Source organism: Ahaetulla prasina, chromosome 6 (assembly GCF_028640845.1).
Source record: "Ahaetulla prasina isolate Xishuangbanna chromosome 6, ASM2864084v1, whole genome shotgun sequence".
In the NCBI taxonomy this organism is placed as follows: Eukaryota; Metazoa; Chordata; class Lepidosauria; order Squamata; family Colubridae; genus Ahaetulla; species Ahaetulla prasina.
This window is the reverse complement of record NC_080544.1, coordinates 14968590-14989505: the sequence shown is the minus strand read 5'-3', so window position 1 is coordinate 14989505 and position 20916 is coordinate 14968590. Positions and strand designations below refer to the sequence as shown.

The following is a 20916-nucleotide window of genomic DNA, read 5'->3' as shown; positions in this document are numbered from 1 at the left end:
GCATATGCATGCTAGTCGTTTCTGGCTCTATGGGCTGTGTTCATCTCCATTTCTAAATCTCTGTGGTCATGTGGCCAACATGACTAAATGCCAAAGGCACACAGAGCGCTGTTATGTTCCCACCAAAATGGTCCCTATTTTTCTACTTGCATTTTTTACGTGCTTTTGAACTGCTAGGTTGGCAGAAGCTCGGACAAGGAACGGGAGCTCACCCTGTTACACGGCGCTAGGGATTCGAAGCGCTGAACTGCTGACCTTTCGATTGACAAGCTCAGCGTCTTAGCTCCTGAGCCACTGCATCACTTATATACTTGAAATACATTGAATCAATTAATCATTTAAAAAAAAATTCATTCACTTTGATAATGTAAAATGGGCACCTGAACTGGCCATTACAGGCCATTACTCTGAAAAAGCAGAGAGAAAAACCAAGGCACCAGAAAGAGGGGGGGGAAAGGTAGGGTTTGTTTTTTTTAAGAGATATCTAAATAGAGAGGAGAGAAGAAATATGTCTTCTCAAGCCAAACTAAGCATGAGAGACGTTGAAGTCTGGGGGCCTTGCTCCTTTGCACAGAGTGCACATCCTCTGTGGATGGACTGATGACAGACACGTGCAATCTGCAAAATAAAGGCGGGTTTATTTTAATCACATCCCTTCCTCCTTCTCTGCTAACAGACAAGGTTCAAAAGAAGCAGGAGACAGGCTGTTTTTACAAAACAATGGGGGTCGCCCTCTTAATGGCTAAGAATCACAGGAAAAGTTAATGAATAGGTGTTTTTTCGTTTTTATCAACAAGCTAAAAAACGTTGCCAGGGTTGCAAGATAAGAGTCTGAGCACTCGGTGTAAAGAAAACTGCAAGGTCATGCAATTGGAGAAAACTGCCCGTATTTTATGAAATAAAGTAATGAATCCTGCACCATACCTTCTTCCAACATGCAGAGTTCTGTAGATGCTGAATGACTAGAAGAGGATGTAACCTATACAAGGGTTGGGCATCAGATAGGAAGAGCATCTCCTAAACAGCAAGGTTGTTAGCAATCAGACTAGAGCTGGAAGGGACCTTGGAGGTCTTCTAGTCCAACCTCCTGCTCAAGCAGGAGACCCTAGACCATTTCAGACAAATGTTTGTCCAGTCTCTTCTTAAAAGCCTCCAGTGATGAAGCACCCACAACTACTGAAGGCAAGCTGTTCCACTGGTTAATTATCCTCACTGTTAGGAAAGTTCTTGTTAATTTCAGGTTGCTTCGATTAGTTTCTATCCATTGTTTCTTGGCCTCTTCCTCAAGAAAGCCAAAATAATAACAACAATGACAACAACAACAATAACAACTTTGTGAACCAAAGTACAGAAAAATTTGCTGCGGGCTGTGAAAACAGAGACCACTATAAAAACAACAGAAACAAAGGCAGAATATAAGGAAAAACAGCTGGATGATAGATTAAATGGATGGAAAACCAAAGCTTTGCATGGACAGCACTTGAAAAACATTGAAGGAAAATGTGATGACAATTTGACATGGGCATGGCTTAAGATGGGAACCAATAAGAAAGAAACGGAAGGTTTAATACTCGCTGCTCAAGAACAAGCACTACAAACTAATGCTATGAAAGCAAAGATACAAAAATCCACCGACTCCAAACTGCCGACTTTGCAACAACAAAGTCAAAACTGTTTCACATTTAATATGTGAATGCAGCAAAATCACACAAACTGATTACAAAGCTAGACACGACCGAGTTGCTAAATTAATCCACTGGTCATTATGTAAAAAATACGACTTGCCTGTATTCAAAAAGTCATGGGAACATAAAGTGGAAAATGTTATAGAAAATGAGAAGGTGAAGATTTTGTGGGACTTTCGAATACAGACGGATCGTCACTTGGAACACAACACACCAGATATCACAGTTGTCAAAAACTGAAACGTACAACTTATTGACATTGTGAGTCAAAGAAAAAGAACTGGAAAAAATCATGAAATATCGCGACCTGGCCATCGAAACTACACAGCTATGGATGAAACATGTAACAGTGATACCCCTTGTCATCGGGGCACTTGGTACCATGTCCAAGAATTTTATCAACAAATTGCTGCTTCCTGCAATATCGTCAGCAGAACTGCAAAAGACTGCGCTACTCAGAACAACATACATTTTAAGAAGATACTTGGTTGATACCTAGGATGCTGGCAGCAACCTGTATCAACCATTAGTACCAGTCAATCGTAGTTGTGACACATTTTTAAATGTTCAGTTGACTGAGTTTCATGTTTAATGAATAATGAATGATGATGATGATATTCCCAAATCTAGAGCTCAGAACTTACATTTGCAAACAAGACTTAGGGCAATCAAACCTCAATTCCTTTTTTTAAAAACAAGTTTTTATTGATTTTTCAATTTCCCTCCCTACACGCATACACAGTTTATGAACAAAGTATTGGCCATATCATATCTTATACAATTTAACATATCCAAATACATTTCATTTTATTTCAATTTCTGCCAAAGTATTTTTTTCCATATTTTAATTGTGTCTTAATATTTCCATGCTCAATTATATAAATCACATCTTCCTTTGCCCTCCAGTTCTACTTTCTCCATTTTTACTAATATTTATTCTCTTTTATTATTTTTTAGGTATTTCAGTTTTTTATCCTGATATATTCAAACATATTTGGGGTTGTCTTTCTTCCATTTCATCTTTTCCATTTTACAGCAATCTTTCTTCTCCTTCTCCTTCCTCTCCCTCCCTTCTTTTATCCTTGCTACTTTCTTCTCTCCTCTCCTACTCTTTCTCTATTTCCCCTTCCTTTCTCCCCCTCCTCCCTTCTTCCTCCCTATCTAACTTTCTCTCCTACTCTTATTTCCTCTCCCTCCCTTCTTTTATCCTTCCTATTTTCTTCTCTCCTCTCCTACTCTTTCTCTACTTCCCCTTTCTTTCTCCCCTTCCTCCCTTCTTCCTCCCTATCTAACTTTCTCTCCTACTCTTATTTCCTCTCCCTAACCTCGATTCCTGCTATCTGTAGTGAAGATGCATTATGTTAATTGATAATTAATTAGTGGAGAGTCGGTTTGGTCCAGTCACTCCAAATAAAACTGACTCTTATAGGGTTGAAAGGTAAAAATCTGAAGCCAGATAATCAATTTGATGCACAGGTCCAGCAGGACACAAAAACTCTGCAATTATTAAACTCTAGATTACAGGAGGATGCAGCAGGCAACAGGTTCCTGTCTCCACAAGCCTTGTTGAAATGGGTTGGATGATCTTTCTGAAATCCAACGGGCTAGGAGCCATCCAGTTCTGGCAAAATGTCAGTTTGAAAGCATATTTTGCTCCACTGCTAAAGTTGCCTTTGGAAGAAAATAGATTGTCAGTCACAATAGATCAGGAATCCAGGCAGTTCAAATGAATATATAGGTATCATCATCATCACCATCACCATCCATCATCATCATCCTAGAGGTAAAGGTTCCCCTCGCACATATGTGCTAGTCGTTCCCGACTCTAGGGGGTGGTGCTCATCTCTGTTTCAAAGCTGAAGAGCCAGCGCTGTCCGAAGACGTCTCCGTGGTCATGTGGCCGGCATGACTCAACACCAAATGTGCACAGAATGCTGTTACCTTCCCACCAAAGGTGGTCCCTATTTTTCTACTTGCATTTTTTACAGTGCTTTCGAATTGCTAGGTTGGTAGAAGCTGGGACAAGTAACGGGAGCTCACCCCGTTACACGGCGCTAGGGATTCGAACCGCTGAACTGCCAACCTTTCGATTGACAAGCTTAGTGTCTTAGCCACTAAGCCACCTTATCATCATCCTAGCCCTTGTCTCTCCACTGCAGGAGGAAGGCTGCTTTCCACCTCTACCCCCCTTGTTAAAAGTTGTTTACTTGAAGGCTACAACACGAATTAAAAAGGTATTTTGGAGATGAAAATGCTTAGCCTAGAGAGCTGATTGTTGAGAAAGTGATAAGTTAAGGAATTAACTCTGAGCAGAGTTCTGGGTAATAAAAAAAAATGGAGCCCATCCATGCAAAAGGAAAATCAGACTTTTTATGCTTGTGCAAAATCCAATCATATTCCTTCCCCATCAAATTACTTGCTGTCCAACTTGATGTAAATAAAAGATTTTTTTAAAAAAAAATCTGCAATCTACTCTTTCAGGTTAGTGAACATATTTGGGTTTTTATGCCTAACATTTAACTGATCTTTGAAATGGAAATAGACCAGGAAAGGGGAGGTGGATGAATGCTCATTTGTGCTGCCAAGATTAGGGTGTACTGTACACAGCGTGTGTTCTAATGCAATCCAGATTTACGATGTTGGGACCTTCACTCTACAAATGAATAACGTTTCCAAATATCCCCTCACAATATAGAATGAAACAAGATTGATTGCGGCTCTGTACATAGAAAGTGACTTGGTTTCTAACCATGGGGAATAAAAATTGTTCTTCACTGGGAAAATCTTTTTTTATTACCACTACATCCTTCAACCTTTGTTGTTATTGTTAGTTGCGAAGTCGTGTCCGACCCATCACGACCCCGTGGACAGCATTCCTCCAGGCCTTCCTGTCCTCTACTATCCCATGGAGTCCATTTAAGCTCACGCTGACTGCTTCAGTGACTCCATCCAGCTACCTCATTCTCTGTCGTCCCCTTCTTCTTTTGCCCTCGATCTTTCCCAGCATTAGGCTCTTCTCCAGGGAGTCCTTCCTTCTCATTAGGTGGCCAAAGTATTTGAATTTCATCTTCAGGATCTGGCCTTCTAAAGAGCAGTCAGGGTTGATTTCCTCTAGAACTGACTTGTTTGTTTGCCTTGCAGTCCAAGGGACGCACAGGAGTCTTCTCCATCACCAAAGTTCAAAGCAGTGGTAAATTTCAATTTTTTTTACTACGAGTTCTGTGGGTGTGGCTTGGTGGGCATGCAATGGCTTGGTGGGCGTGGCTTGGTGGGCGTGGCAGGGGAAGGATACTGTAAAATCTCCATTCCCTCCTCAATCCAGGGGAAGGGCCGCGGTGTGGCTCAGGCTGTAAGAAGCCTGTTATTAAACACAGCTGCCTGCAATTACTGAAGGTTCTAGTCCCACCAGGCCCAAGGTTGACTCAGCCTTCCATCCTTTATAAGGTAGGTAAAATGAGGACCCAGATTGTTGGGGGGGGGCAATAAGTTGACTTTGTATATAAATATACAAATAGAATGAGACTATTGCCTTACACACTGTAAGCCGCCCTGAGTCTTCGGAGAAGGGCAGGATATAAATGTGAATTAAAAAAAACAAAAAAACCCTGCAAAATCCCCATTTCCTCGCAATCAGCTGGGACTTGGGAAGCAGAGAATAGATGGGGGCGGGGCCAGTCAGAATTTTTACTACCGGTTCTCCAAACTACTCAAAATTTCTGCTACCGGTTCTCCAGAACTGGTCAGAACCTGCTGAAACCCACCTCTGTTTCAAAGGCCTCAATTCTTTGATGCACAGCCTTCCTTATGGTCCAACTTTCACAGCCATACATTGCAAACTTAGCATACAAGAATAACACCACCCTCAGTGGAAGTTGGCTCCTGGTGACCCCAGGGCCTTTTTTAAAAAAAAATCAACAAAAAACAGGCTTTTCCCATGAAATTTGGATTTCCCAGTCTAGCCAGCAAATCTGGAATTTCCCAATGGTCTTCTTTCCTTTCCAAGCCACAAGATGTTTAGACTTCGCTTAGCCATTTTGAGGTCAGCCAGGATAATTTAGATACAGCTAAGGATGATACGCCGGGGACGCAGTGGCTCAGCGGCTGAGACTCTGAGCTTGTCAATCGAAAAGTTGACAGTTCAGCGGTTTGAATCCCTAGCGCCGCATAACAGGGTGAGCTCCCGTTACTTGTCCCAGCTTCTGCCAACCTAGCAGTTCAAAAGCACCTAAAAAAAAATGCAAGTAGAAAAATGGGAACAGCGGGAAGTTGTTGGGAAGTTAACAGCATTCTGCGTGCCTTTGGCATTTAGCCATGCTGACCACATGATCATGGTAACGTCTTCAGACAGCACTGGCTCTTCGGCTTAGAAATGAAGATGAGCACCGCCCCCTAGAGTCGGGAACAACTAGCACATATGTGCGAGGGGAACCTTTACCTTTACTTTAAGGATGATACAGAGTAAGTCTTTTAAAGTCTTTTTTTTTTTTGCCTCTGAGAAAATAAATTTGAAACCATCCTGAATTAGAGACTTCTTAACAGAAGAATAGAGTTGGAAGGTCTTCTAATCCAACCCCCCACTCAAGCAGGAGACCCTATACTATTTCAGACAAATCGTTGTCCAACCTCTTTTTTAAAACCTCCAGTATCTGTATTTTGTAGAAGACAAAATGAAAGGTGCTCAGAAAAAAGTGGATCAAAATGAAGATCAGGTTGTGATATTACAATATAAACTTATGGAAGGAGCTCTTAGAATTTGTGGTATGCAAGAAGAGCGAGGAGAAGACTTAAGAAAAATTATATCAGAAGCATTGGCTGAATTTATTGAAGTGGACCCCAAGAGGTAGCTTACCAAATTGATAAAATATATAGAGTTAATTCTTGGATTGCAAGACAGAGAAAGCTTCCTCGGGACATTGTGGTTTATTTTGTGAAAAGGACTATGAGAAATCAAATTCTGCAAGTTTCATATCAGACAACTTTAAAAATTGGAGAACAGGAGTTGAAGGTGTTGAAAGAGATTCCTTCAAAGATGTTAAGAGACAGGAAGGAATTTGCTTTTTTTACACAAGAACTTAAAAAACATCAGATTCAATTCAGATGGGAGGTGCCAGTTGGACTGACAGTATTCTATCAAGGAAGGAGATATAGAATTGACACTGTTTTAAAGGCTGGATTTTAATTTACCAGTCACATTTTTCATCATTGCGACTATTCCTCTAGTTCCTTGCTCATCTTTTTTATGCTGCTTGATATTATAAATTGCCTGGCTGTTTTGACACTTGTTCTAAAGGATCGTTCAGATTAATATAATAATATAATATAACAACAGAGTTGGAAGGGACCTTGGAGGCCTTCTAGTCCAACCCCTGCCAGGCAGGAAACCCTACCATCTCAGTCAGATGGTTATCCAACATTTTCTTAAAAATTTCCAGTGTTGGAGCATTCACAACTTCTGCAGGCAAGTCGTTTCACTTATTAATTGTTCTAACTGTCAGCAAATTTCTCCTTAGTTGTAAGTTGCTTCTCTCCTTGATTAGTTTCCACCCATTGCTTCTTGTTCTACCCTCAGGTGCTTTGGAAAATATTTTCCACTCCCTCTTCTTTGTGGCAGCCCCTGAGATATTGGAACACTGCTATCATGTCTCCCCTAGTCCTTCTTTTCATGAAACTAGACACACTCAGTTCCTACAACCGTTCTCCATATGTTTTAGCCTCCAGTCCCCTAATCATCTTTGCTGCTCTTCTCTGCACTCTTTCTAGAGTCTCAACATCCTTTTTACATCATGGCGACCAAAACTGGATGCAATATTCCAAGTGTGGCCTCATCAAGGCATTATAAAGTGGCACTAACACTTCACGTGATCTTGATTCTATCCCTCTGTTGATGCAGCCCAGAACTGTGTTGGCTTTTTTAGCAGCTGCTGCACTGCTGGCTCATATCTAAATGGTTATCCACTAGGACTCCAAGATCCTCTCACAGGTACTACTATTGAGCAAGGTACCACATATACGGTACCTGTGCATTTTGGTTTTGCCTAAATGTAGAACCTTACTTTTTCACTGTTGAATTTCATTTTGTTAGATAGATTAGAGGAACTCGACAAAGATATTGTGTGGGTAAGTGTAAATGAAGTTTCAAAGAGTGTATAAACCTGCCTCCTCACTGGTGTATTTTTTTGAAGAAGGACAAACCTTAATTGAATTATAGCTAATCCTGAACCAGTGCAATAATTATATTCAATATGCAAATAGTATCAAGGCTCCATCCCACATTTCCTTTAATTATTAATTAGGTCTCTCTCTCTCTCCAAACATCTGTTAGGTGGCAAATGTAGTTTAAGCATCCATCATCTGAAAAGATTTAAGGTGGAACAGAGGACAAATGTACGAACCAAAGAGAGAATCTGGCGGAGTTTATAAATCATGCAGAATCAGCCAGTTGGCAGTCAAAGAAGGAAAATATTTCACTACTTGAAACAATTTAAAAATGATGTGATTTGTTTGCAAGAGACACATATAAAATTATCAGACCAAAAATATTTAATTAATTCAAAATTGGGTAACCATTTTGTTGCATCAGCTTTGGAAAAGAAGCATGGAATTGTTGTATATATCAGGAAGGATATACCAGCTAAGTTAATTGAGGCAGATATTCAAGGAAGATTTATTGCTATTGAACTGGTGATAGATGCAAATAGACTTTGCTGATAGGTATTTATGCACCTAATCAGCAACAAGAAAAGTTTTACAAAATGTTACATGAGAGGTTGACCCTCTGGGATTATAGTTCGTTTATTTTATTAGGAGACTGGAATGGAGTAATTGATACAAGAAGGGATAAGAGAACCTCCTCCAAGAAGATACCTATACATGCAAAATTACCAAAATCCTTTTTTGAAATGATGGAAGACTTTGAGTTTAGAGATATATGGAGGTTACGGAATCCAGATGAGAGAGATTTTACTTTTTTTTCTGATAGGCATCAATCTTTTCACGCATTGATTTTATTTTAATTATTAATCAGGGTTTCTCTCTCTCGTGGGAGTTTACTAATCAAACATCTGTTAGGTGGCAAATGTAGTTTAAGCATCCATCATCTGAAAAAGATTTAAGGTGGAACAGAGGACAAATGTACGAACCAAAGAGAGAATCTGGCGGAGTTTATAAATCATGCAGAATCAGCCAGTTGGCAGTCAAAGAAGGAAAAAGTATGGTCATGTCAGGTCAATAAGAACTTACTTAAAGTCAATACACAATTAAAGCCATCCGTCATTCTCTTCCTCATAATCGACACTTCCTTCTGTTGCTTTCCTGTTGGCTTCAGGCTGGCTCTCCCAACGATTCCTTTTTCAAAAAAAGCAACAGAGATTTTGTTTTTTCTTTGGAGACCGTTTTGCTTCTCATCCAGACACCCATTGACCTTCTGAACTTCAGGAACGACCTTCTCCTCCTCTTCTCATGATGACTTGGTGGTCCATATTCCACATTTGGAATATTGCATTCAGTTTCGGTCGCCACGATGTAAAAAAGATGTGGAGACTCTAGAAAGAGTGCAGAGAAGAGCAACAAAGATGACTAGGGGACTGGGAGGCTAAAACATATGAAGAATGGTTGCAGGAACTGGGTGTGTCTAGTTTAATGCAAAGAAGGACCAGTGGAGACATGATAGCAGTGTTCCAATATCTCAGGGGCTGCCACAAAGAAGAGGGAGTCGGACTGATCTCCAAAGCACCTGAGGGCAGGATAAGAAGCAATGGGTGGAAACTAATCAAGGAGAGAAGCAACTTAGAACTAAGGAGAAATTTCCTGACAGTTAGAACAATTAATAAGTGGAACAACTTGCCTGCAGAAGTTGTGAATGCTCCAACACTGGAAATTTTTAAGAAAATGTTGGATAACCATTTTTCTGAAATGATGTAGGGTTTCCTGCCTGGGCAGGGGGTTGGACTAGAAAGTCTCCAAGGTCCCTTCCAACTCTATTATTATTATTATTACTTCTCAAATCTGTCAGAACTACCATGCTGAATGTGAGGCTGTCGTAAACCATTTGGTGAACGTTGAACTCCACGCTAGCTATGTCTACCTGTCCTCACTTTCACTGTGGTGCCATCTGGCCAAGTTCTTGAAGGAACAATCCCAGGAAGAGAAAGAACATGCTGACAACGAGTCTCTGAACAACCACAACAATACATGAGCAAATAATAGATACAAACTCAAGGTAAACCACTCCAAGCTCAATTGCAGAAAATATTTTATTTTATTTATTTTTATTTATTTATTTATTTTGTCACAACAATATATGTAGGTATCATACAAAAAGATTATATAGTATATAAACATATATGAGTAAATATTAGGAGGAATAAGCATATATATAAATATAAGAAGAAGAAAAAGAAAAACAACAGGACAGGAACGGTAGGCACGTTTGTGCGCTTATGCACGCCCCTTATGGTCCTCTTAGGAATGGGGTGAGGTCAATAGTAGAAAGTTTTTGGTTAAAGCTTTTAGGATTATGGGAAGAGACCACAGAGTCAGGTAAAGTATTCCAAGCACTGATGATTCTGTTACAGAAGTCATATTTTCTGCAATCTAGATTAAAGCGGTTGACATTAAGTTTAAATCTATTAGTTGCTCTAGTATTATTGCAATTAAAGCTGAAGTAGTCTTTAACAGGAAGGACATTACAATAGATGATTCTGTGAGTTAAACTTAGGTCTTGTCGAAGGCGACGGAGTTCCAAGTTTTCTAAGCCTAGGATTTCAAGTCTGGTGGGATAAGGTATTTGGTTGTTTTCAGAGGAATGGAGAACTCTTCTTGTAAAATATTTCTGGACACGCCCAATTGTATTGATGTCAGAGATGTGGTGAGGGTTCCAAACAGGCGAGCTGTATTCTAGAATTGGTCTAGCAAATGTTTTATATGCTCTGGTTATGACTTTATATGACTTCAGTAACAGAGTAGTCAATGCCTGGAATGCACTACCTGACTCTGTGGTTTCTTCCCAAAACCCCCACTCAAGCAGGAGACCCTATACTATTTCAGACAAATCGTTGTCCAACCTCTTTTTTAAAACCTCCAGTATCTGTATTTTGTAGAAGACAAAAAAAAAAAAAAAAACCAACACATTTATTTTACTCTGATCTTTAGGAGCTAATGGTTTTATTGTCTGGATTTTAATTTACCAGTCACATTTTTCATCATTGCGACTATTCCTCTAGTTCCTTGCTCATCTTTTTATGCTGCTTGATATTATAAATTGCCCTGGCTGTTTTGACACTTGTTCTAAAGGATCGTTCAGATTAATATAATAATATAATATAACAACAGAGTTGGAAGGGACCTTGGAGGCCTTCTAGTCCAACCCCCTGCCTAGGCAGGAAACCCTACATCATCTCAGTCAGATGGTTATCCAACATTTTCTTAAAAATTTCCAGTGTTGGAGCATTCACAACTTCTGCAGGCAAGTCGTTCCACTTATTAATTGTTCTAACTGTCAGGAAATTTCTCCTTAGTTCTAAGTTGCTTCTTTCCTTGATCAGTTTCCACCCATTGCTTCTTGTTCTACCCTCAGGTGCTTTGGAGAACAGCCTGACTCCCTCTTCTTTGTGGCAACCCCTGAGATATTGGAACACTGCTATCATGTCTCCCCTAGTCCTTCTTTTTATTAAACTAGACATACCCATTTCCTGCAATTGTTCTTCATATGTTTTAGCCTCCAGTCCCCTAATCATCTTTGTTGCTCTTCTCTGCACTCTTTCTAGAGTCTCTACATCTTTTTTACATCGTGGCGACCAAAACTGAATGCAATATTCCAAGTGTGGCCTTACCAAGGCATTATAAAGTGGCACTAACACTTCACGTGATCTTGATTCTATCCCTCTGTTTATGCAGCCCAGAACTGTGTTGGCTTTTTTAGCAGCTGCTGCACACTGCTGGCTCATATCTAAATGGTGGTCCACTAGGGCTCCAAGATCCCTCTCACAGTTACTACTATTGAGCAAGGTACCACATATACGGTACCTGTGCATTTTGTTTTTTGTTTTTTTGCCTAAATGTAGAACCTTACTTTTTTCACTGTTGAATTTCATTTTGTTAGATAGATTAGAGGAACTCGACAAAGATATTGTGTAAGGTACAGTGTAAATAAAGTTTCAAAGAGTGTATAAACCTGCCTCCTCACTGGTGTATTTCTTTGAAGAAGGACAAACCTGGCCGACTGTAATTGAATTATAGCTAATCCTGAACCAGTGCAATAATTATATTCAATATGCAAATAGTATCAAGGCTCCATCCCACATTTCCTTTAATTATTAATCAGGGTTTCTCTCTCTCTCTCGTGGGGAGTTTACTAATCAAACATCTGTTAGGTGGCAAATGTAGTTTAAGCATCCATCATCTGAAAAAGATTTAAGGTGGAACAGAGGACAAATGTACGAACCAAAGAGAGAATCTGGCGGAGTTTATAAATCATGCAGAATCAGCCAGTTGGCAGTCAAAGAAGGAAAAAGGATGGTCATGTCAGGTCAATAAGAACTTACTTAAAGTCAATAGACAATTAAAGCCATCCGTCATTCTCTTCCTCATAATCGACACTTCCTTCTGTTGCTTTCCTGTTGGCTTCAGGCTGGCTCTCCCAACGATTCCTTTTTCAAAAAAAGCAACAGAGATTTTGTTTTTTCTTTGGAGACCGTTTTGCTTCTCATCCAGACACCCATTGACCTTCTGAACTTCAGGAACGACCTTCTCCTCCTCTTCTCATGATGACTTGGTGGTCCATATTCCACACTTGGAATATTGCATTCAGTTTCGGTCGCCACGATGTAAAAAAGATGTGGAGACTCTAGAAAGAGTGCAGAGAAGAGCAGCAAAGATGATTAGGGGACTGGAGGCTAAAACATATGAAGAATGGTTGCAGGAACTGGGTGTGTCTAGTTTAATGAAAAGAAGGACCAGTGGAGACATGATAGCAGTGTTCCAATATCTCAGGGGCTGCCACAAAGAAGAGGGAGTCGGACTGATCTCCAAAGCACCTGAGGGCAGGATAAGAAGCAATGGGTGGAAACTAATCAAGGAGAGAAGCAACTTAGAACTAAGGAGAAATTTCCTGACAGTTAGAACAATTAATAAGTGGAACAACTTGCCTGCAGAAGTTGTGAATGCTCCAACACTGGAAATTTTTAAGAAAATGTTGGATAACCATTTTTCTGAAATGATGTAGGGTTTCCTGCCTGGGCAGGGGGTTGGACTAGAAAGTCTCCAAGGTCCCTTCCAACTCTTTTATTATTATTATTACTTCTCAAATCTGTCAGAACTACCATGCTGAATGTGAGGCTGTCGTAAACCATTTGGTGAACGTTGAACTCCACGCTAGCTATGTCTACTTGTCCTCACTTTCACTGTGATGCCATCTGGCCAAGTTCTTGAAGGAACAATCCCAGGAAGAGAAAGAACATGCTGACAACGAGTCTCTGAACAACCACAACAATACATGAGCAAATAATAGATACAAACTCAAGGTAAACCACTCCAAGCTCGATTGCAGAAAATATTTTATTTTATTTATTTTTATTTATTTATTTATTTTGTCACAACAATATATGTAGGTATCATACAAAAAGATTATATAGCATATAAACACATATATGAGTAAATATTAGGAGGTATAAGCATATATATATATATAGGAAGAAGAAAAGAAAAACAATAGGACAGGAACGGTAGGCACGTTTGTGCGCTTATGCACGCCCCTTATGGTCCTCTTAGGAATGGGGTGAAGTCAATAGTAGAAAGTTTTTGGTTAAAGCTTTTAGGATTATGAGAAGAGACCACAGAGTCAGGTAAAGTATTCCAAGCACTGATGATTCTGTTACAGAAGTCATATTTTCTGCAATCTAGATTAAAGCGGTTGACATTTAGTTTAAATCTATTAGTTGCTCTAGTGTTATTGCAATTAAAGCTGAAGTAGTCTTTAACAGGAAGGACATTACAATAGATGATTCTGTGAGTTAAACTTAGGTCTTGTCAGAGGCGATGGAGTTCCAAGCTTTCTAAGCCTAGGATTTCAAGTCTGGTGGGGTAAGGTATTTGGTTGTTTTCAGAGGAATGGAGAACTCTTCTTGTAAAATATTTCTGGACACGTTCAATTGTATTGATGTCAGAGATGTGGTGAGGGTTCCAAACAGGCGAGCTGTATTCTAGAATTGGTCTAGCAAATGTTTTATATGCTCTGGTTATGACTTTTATATGACTTCAGTAACAGAGTAGTCAATGCCTGGAATGCACTACCTGACTCTGTGGTTTCTTCCCAAAACCCCAAAACTTTAAGCTTAAACTGTCTACTGTTGACCTCACCCCATTCCTAAGAGGTCTATAAGGGGTCTATAAGTGCACCTGCATGCCTACCGTCCCTGTCCTAACATTCCTTTTTTACTTACTCTTTTCGTGTATCCAAATTATGTTTATGCTTTTACCTGTGATCTTATATATGATTGACAAAATAAATAAATAAAATAAAATAAATAAAAATAAAGTAATAATAATAATAATAATAATAATAATAATAATAATAATAATAATAATAATAATAATAATAATAATAATAATAATAATATTTTAATTTATAGACCGCCCTTCTCCCGAAGGACTCAGGGCGGTGAACAGCCAGTTAAAATACAGGAAAACAGACAATATTAAAAACAACCCTTAAAAAACTCATTCAATTGGCCAAAACTAAAACACAGTTACACCCTATAAATTACTAAAAATTTAAAACCCCAATTAATCAAATTAAAATTTTAAAAAATCAAGCCAGTCCAGCGAGACGGAACAAATAGGTTTTAAGTTTGCGGCGAAAGGTCCTAAGGTCAGACAATTGTCGGAGTCAAGGGGGAAGCTCATTCCACAGGGTAGGAGCCCCCACAGAGAAGGCCCTCCCTCTGGGGGCCGGCAGTCGACATTGTTTGGCTGACGGCACCCTAAGGAGTCCCTCTCTGTGAGAACGCACCGGTCGCTGGGAGATTGAAGCCAGCAGAAGACGGTCCCGTAAATATCCCGGTCCTAAGCCATGGAGCACTTTAAAGGTCGTCACCAAAACCTTGAAGCGCATCCAGGTAGCCAGTGCAGTCTGCGCAGGATAGGTGTTACGTGGGAGCTTCGTGCTGGTCCCTCAATAACCCGCGCAGCCACATTCTGGACTAACTGGAGTCTCCGAGTGCTCTTCAAGGGGAGCCCCATGTAGAGAGCATTGCAGTAGTCCAAGCGAGATGTAACGAGAGCATGAGTGACCGTGCATAGGGCATCCCGTCCAGGAAGGGACGCAACTGGCGAATCAGGCGAACCTGATAAAAAACTCTCCTGGAGACGGTCATCAAATGGTCTTCAAAAGACAACTGTCCATCCAGGAGCATGCCCAAGTTGCGCACCTTCTCTGTCGGGGCCAATGACTCACCCCCGATGGACAGCCGCATCTGCAGCTGACTGTACAGGGGTGCCGGCATCCACAGCCACTCCGTCTTGGAGGGATTAAGCTTGGCCTGTTCCTCCCCCTCCAGACCCGTACGACTTCCAAACACCGGGACAAAACTCCAATAGCTTCATTGGGGTGGCCTGGGGTGGAAAAATACAGCTGAGTGTCATCAGCGTACAGCTGGTATCTCACCCCAAAACCACTGATGATCTCACCCAGCGGCTTCATATAGATGTTGAACAGGAGAGGCGAGAGGATAGACCCCTGTGGCACCCCACACAGGAGGCACTTCGGGGTCGATCTCTGCCCCCCTGTCAACACCGTCTGCGTCCGGTCAGAGAGGTAGGTGGAGAACCACCGATAAACAGTGCCTCCCACTCCCAACCCCTCTAGCCGGTGCAGCAGGATACCATGGTTGATGGTATCAAAAGCCGCTGAGAGGTCTAATAGGACCAGGGCAGACAAGTAACCCTTATCCCTGGCCCTCCAGAGATCATCCACCAACGCGACCAAAGCCGTCTCAGTACTGTAACCAGGTCGGAAGCCGGACTGGAAGGGGTCTAGATAGACAGTTTCATCCAGGTACTGGGGTAGCTGACATGCCACCGCACTCTCTGCAACCTTCACCGTGACGCGAAGATTGGAGACTGGGCGGTAATTACCTAAAACAGCTGGGTCCAGGGAAGGCTTCTTGAGGAGAGGTCTCACCACTGCCTCTTTCAAGGCAGTGGGAAAGACTCCCTCCCGCAAAGAAGCATTTGTCATCCCCTGGAGCCAGCCTCGTGTCACCTCCTGTGTGGCCAGCACCAACCAGGAGGGACACGGGTCCAGTAAACATGTGGTGGCATTCAACCTTCCCAGCAACCTGTCCATGTCCTCGGGAGTCACAGGATCAAAGCTATCCCAAACAGCCTCAACAAGATGGGCCTCGGAACCCTCGCCTGGATCTACCCAATTTTGATCCAACTGTCCCGAAGCTGAACGATTTTGTCGTATAGATAACCGTTAAACTCCTCGGCACGCCCTAGTAATGGGTCCCCCTGCCCCTCCTGTTGAAGGAGGGAGCGGGTCACCCAAAACAGGGCGGCCGGGCAGTTATCTGCCGACGCAATGAGGGAGGAAACGTAAAAATGCTTCGCCTCCCTCAATGCCACTAGTTAGGTCCTACTATAGGACCTAACTAGTGTCTGGTCAGCCTCGGAGCGGCTGGATCTCCAGACACTCTCTAGGCGTTTTCTCTGGCGTTTCATCTCCCTCAGCTCCTCGGAAAACCAAGGAGCTGGTTGAGATCGGCGCTGGATCAGAGGCTGCAAAGGCACGACACGGTCCAAAGCTCCAGCCGCGGTGTGTTCCCAGGCCGCAACTAGTTCTTCAGTCGTGCCGTGGGCCAGATTCTCAGGAAACGGCCCAAGCTCTGTCAGGAACCTCTCAGGGTCCATCAGGCGCCTGGGACGGAACCAACGTATTGGTTCCGTCTCCCTGCGGTGATGGGTGGCGGTCAGAAAGTCTAGACGAAGGAGGGAATGGTCTGACCATGACAAAGGTTCAACAACTAAATCCCTTAAAATCAGATCATTCAACCACTGGCCAGAGATAAAAATCAAATCTAGGGTGCCACCCCCGACGTGGGTAGGACGGTCAACTAATTGAGTCAGGTCCATGGCCGTCATGGAAGCCATGAACTCCCGAGCCGCCGAAGAGGCCATGCCAGTTGATGGCAGATTGAAATCCCCCATGACCAACAGTCTAGGGGTTTCAACTGCCAACCCAGCCAGCAATTCCAGCAGCTCGGGCAGGGCTGTTGTCACGCAGCAAGGAGCCAGGTACATGATCAACAAGCCCATCTGAGTCCTACGACCCCACTTCACGTAGAGGGATTCACATCCGGATATCTGAGGCACAGTGGTCTCCCTCGGTTCCAGACTCTCCTTAATAATAACTGCTATCCCACCTCCCCTACCCTGGGCCCTCGGCTGATGGAATGCTCGGGAAACCTGGTGGGCACATCTCCACTAGGGGAACCCCCCCTTCGGTGCCCAACCAGGTCTCCGTAATGCCCATAACATCCGTGGTCCCCTCCTGAATTAGATCTGATATTGGGGGGCTTTGTTAACCACGGATCTAGTGTTACATAACATCAGCCGAAGGCCCAGGTCCTGAGTATCCTGGCCACTTGGGGAACGGGAAAATCCTGGGGGGCCGGAGCACGCAATCGCTCTTAAATAGCGAGGGCGTACCCCCTGAACCTGATGTGGCCCCCCCTTCCATCATATCTGCCTCTCCCACTTACCGTATCGATGACCTGACCCTGATAAACTGGAACTAAACCCACCCCTGTCACCTTAGGACCCGTTAAGTTGCCGCCACGAACATCAGCTGGACTTGGCACCCTCCCCGACGAGATCCCCCCCCATCCTCCCCCCCAACCCCAACCCGTCAATTTCCCTCCCCCCTTTAAAATCCCCATTAAACCCCCCTTAAAAAAACGATTAAAACAGTTTGTTAAAAATCCCCTAAGCCTCCTAGATTTAGCATGCCAACTCTTGGGGTTCCAAAACCCGTCCTCAAGATGGGCCCTCGATAATGTGGAAGGCCAGACCTGCGAGAGAGGGGAATTTCGCAGGGCAAGAAGATCCGCAATTGAAAATCTCCGCATAACAAAAAAAGTACGGAACGGTTAGCTGCCCATCCAGGCCGGTCAAGATGTCACTGCATCAGAACTCGGCTCCCCGGCTGGCAAGATAAACCGTGGACTTCCAGGACTCTGTGGGGCCATTACTCTACCACCAAATCCAAACGGCCACCACATTGCCCCAGGTCCAGATAAAACCAGCCACTCTCCTCCGAGCCGGTCCATTCGGTCTTGTTGTTAACAGTCGATATGTACCTTGATGTAAAAAATCGATATGGGCCAGGGACTCCATACAATATAGACCGTGATGTAAAAGGTCAATATGGGCCAGGGACTCCATACCAGGTAACTCCGGCTCTACAGGCCTAGCCTTAATGAGGACCACGGCGTCCAGAATAAACCCATCAGGTGAAGGCCGTCATGTCGCCGACGGCCAAAACTCCAGCCGTCACCACCGCCGCCGCCACCATCTTGGGCCATTCCGGGCCAGACTGCAGAGGGTCTGCAAGAGGGCCAGCCACACCTCCAACTCCCCCTTCAACAGGCAGGACCCTCCAGGTGACTCATCCGACCCTCTGCCTCTCTGACGTCCAGACCTCTCCTCTCCGCTCCGGCGTTGATGGAAAAACCCCCCCCCAGCACTCTCCTCTCCGGCGCTGATGGAGAAAAAACCCTCCAGCACTGATGGAAAAGTCCTCAGCCCCTGGGGGGGGCACCGCCGCCGCCAAGCCCAGAAGTCCTGCCACGACCGCTGCAGCCGCCACCCCAGCAAAAGGCCGAGGAAAAATGCCGAGGGAAACACCGTGGGAGAACGTCCGACCATCCCCTCTCCGGTGTCGATGGAAGAGCCCTCGGCCTCTGGGGGAGGTCTCCGCCGCTGCTGCCACTGTTGCCAGCACCCAAAGGCCATGCCGCCCCCGCCGCGGCCGCCCCCCCAAACAGAAGGCCAGAGGAGACACCCGGAAACGGCCGGAATGGCCGGGAAGAATGCCGAGCCTACCACACGTCCTGGGCCCTCAACTCGGCCAGCCTCATCCTGGGTACCAAAGTACCAAAACAAGCGAGGAGGATGTATTGTGCTGCAGGATTATCAAGAAGCCAAAGAAAGGCGAATGGGGCAACAGTCTAGATGCCTTGGTACGTGCCTTGTAAATGGAGAAGGAGGTCAACCAGATTTTGGTGGATGTGCACAAGCTGGCAACAGGGAAAGCAGACCTTTATCTCTCTGACTTTCTGGAGAATGAATTCCTAGAAGAGCAAGTGAAGGCCATCAAGCTCCCTGGGAGACCATTGTACCAACTTGAAGTGCTTGGGGCTGTCCCAGAATGGCATGGGCAAATATCTCTGTTGTGCCTCGTCCTCCCTCCTCTCCTCAGCCGGGCCCCTCCCATCTCCTCCCAAGTCTGATAATGAAGATGAATGGCCTGTCATGCCTCCAGCCCCCGGCCCTGGCTCCATGCCTGGACAGGATGTCAGGAATGAACAAACAAACCTCACTCATACGGTGTGTGTTCCTTTGGCTCAGCCATCAGAGGAAGTCAGCCACAGATTGGAATTACTCGGGCGTACTCCTTCTGACCCCTCCCTTTCTCAAACAGCAGAAGACAATTCAAAGTGGGAGGATCCTCGCTTCCGGAGATCTGAGAGGCGACACCAGCAGAAGGAAGGGAGGGGCAGGCCTGGATAAATGCTGAGTCATGAAGCCACACCCCACAGCCTATATAAAGGACCTGCTTGTGGCATTCCAACCTTGAGTCAAGCAAAGTCTCATCTAGTTTGCTGAAGTCACAACTTGGACTCCTGCCTGCTCTGAGAAACCTGGAAGGAATTTAGCAAAGCTGCAGAGGCTTTGTTGCCATGCTTGATAAGGACTTCCTAGACCCGGTCATCGGGGGGGGAGGGGGACACGACAATCTCTTTGACAAGCTCACCTTAAGTGAAAGCAGTTAAACCTTGTCACGTTCATTTATGCTTCTCATCCAAGAAGCTTCTGTGGTTCTGATGGAATGGTGGAGGATGGAAGGATTTATATTCTCCAGTGAATTCACCCTTTTAAAATGTTGGAATAACTTCAGCACATCTGTCTTGTTAGCTTAGATTATCCCTGCCATTCCCTGACATTGTTTCTTCTCTCTGTCATATTTACTTTCGGCCAGCTACTTAGAAAAGGGCATTATTTGTTCACCCTGCTCTTTCAATATTTCCCAATCTAGTGAAAAGAAGGAAAAAGCGGATTTTAACCCTAAATACCGTATTTTTCGGAGTATAAGATGCACCAGAGTATAAGACACACCTTAGTTTTTGGGGAGGAAAATAAGAAAAAAGCTGATTGGCGGGTGGAGCGGCCTCCCGGAATACCCCCAATCAGCCATTCCCAGAGGTGAATTTTAGCAACAGGTTCCTTGATTGTGAGCTCTGTGCCTTGCTTTTTTTTTTGCTTTTATTTCTGCTTCTGAAACTTCTGAAACTCCATTTCAGAAAAAACTTCGAAACAGCTTCAGAAAAAAACCCTCTGAAGCTCTGTTTGGAGGCATTTTTTTCTGAAGCTCTGTTTGGGGGCTTCTTTTCTGAAGCTTCGTTTCTGATCCTTTTTTCAGCCACTGAAACTTCCATTTGAGAAGCTGGGCGGGGCTACATTCGGAGTATAAGACGCATCCAGATTTTCACCCTCTTTCTTGGGGAAAAAAGGTGCATTTTATACTCCAAAAAATACGGTAATTCTGAAATGCTGATGAACAAAAAAAACACAAACCAACCACTTTTTAAATGATGAGCCTGTTGAAATGATGAGCCTATTCGAATTACAAGGTGTGATGGCAGCCTACATAACGGATAAGGCCCCATCACCCACCTCTCTCTCTCTCTCTCTTTGCCAGACTGCAATTCAATGAAATAGATTTTACTTCAGCTTGCCAGCTCACTTGGCCTAAATGGGATGGGAAATTGCATCCCAAAATGTATTTCCTTGAGAAAGTTATGAGTGGCTTTAAATCATCATGGCTTACAAAGAGGACTGTGGTGAGATTTATTGTCTCCTCCAGTGTAATAGAGTGAATCAGACATTCTTTCCTGGATTATTATCATAAAGTTATTCAAATGTCATTCAAGTTATTTTTTTTAACAAGTGTAAG

General features: G+C 43.4%; 1 pseudogene; it reads left to right on the top strand.

Annotated features, from left to right (window-relative positions):
• Positions 1 to 9678: 9678 nt before the first annotated feature.
• LOC131200784 (ferritin heavy chain A-like) lies at positions 9679 to 20402 on the top strand (annotated as a pseudogene).
• The last annotated feature ends 514 nt before the right edge of the window (positions 20403 to 20916 follow it).